We start from the raw sequence: 1,152 nt of genomic DNA, 5'->3' as shown, positions 1-1,152 counted from the left end.
TCAGGTGTTTGACTTTCATTTTCTAAACTTCTACTTTCTAAACCTTCTTCAGCTCTGAACAGATGATGAAACACTGAACGCTTCCAAGCAGCAACTTTGTCTCTGAAACTCACTTTTTATTCTTTATTCAGATTGATGAGCTGCAGTTTGTCAGAGATCAGATGTTCTTCTCTGGCCTCAGCTCTGAAGTCCAACCCCTCCCATCTGAAAAACCTGGACCTGAGTCTCAACTACCTGCAGGATTCAGGAGAGAAGGGTCCTCCGAGACTCTGAGGTCAGTGGGGGTTGGAGTCAGTCCATGCTACTCTCTGCAGTGTTGTAGTAAACTCAGTATCAGAGCAAAGATCCAGTGTTTCTTGTAAACCTCCATCCTTCTCAGTGAAGCTGTGAGAGGAGAACGGTGACAGGCTTCAGGATTGGACAGAAAGACAGAGAGAGAACAGTCAGCCAATCAGAGCAGCCAGAAGCTTGTTGTGATCATGTGTCTGAGTTGATGTGAAGACGTCTGTTGTCGTTGTGTTGATGTGGACAGGAAGTAAAGCTGATAACAGCTGACAGCCTCACAGATGAACAGAGACAGTTTGATCTGTCACTGCTCTGAGATCAGTCTGATGAAGACTCACAGTCACTGGCTCTAATCTCAGACTGATCTCAGAGCAGTAATGTTCCTGTGTGAAGGTCCAGGAGGAGATGATGGAGACTGGTTCTGACTGATGCTCTTCATCAGCCCACCTGAAGAGAACACACTGAAGCCAGTCTTCATCACCGATCACCACGGCAACTGTGATCAGACAGGTGTTTCTGCTGGAACCGCTTCCTGTCAACATCTGGACCTTACAAAATAAGAGCATTCTGCGTCATCAACTCTGATTAGAACACGTTATAACAACAATAATAATAATAATAATAATAATAATAATAATGATTAACTATTTAAAATCTTCACGTCTTCACAAGAAAAATAAAATGTTACTTATAAAAAGTCTTAAAATCATCAGGTTTAAAAAGATGGAAACAGTTTGGTGAATAAAACAACTTGTGCAGGACGATCTCTGTGTCTTTACTAGTTGAAATATACATCGTACAGTTTTTAATATTTCTAAGATGATCAAACGACACCAGCTTCCTGCTGCTCAGATCTTACAGGAAGTT

The sequence above is a fragment of the Seriola lalandi genome, unplaced genomic scaffold, assembly GCF_002814215.2.
Source record: "Seriola lalandi dorsalis isolate HSWRI2012SDOR001 ecotype SW California unplaced genomic scaffold, Sedor1 jcf7180002054251, whole genome shotgun sequence".
NCBI classification, from domain to species: Eukaryota; Metazoa; Chordata; class Actinopteri; order Carangiformes; family Carangidae; genus Seriola; species Seriola lalandi.
Note: the sequence above shows the minus strand (reverse complement) of the source record.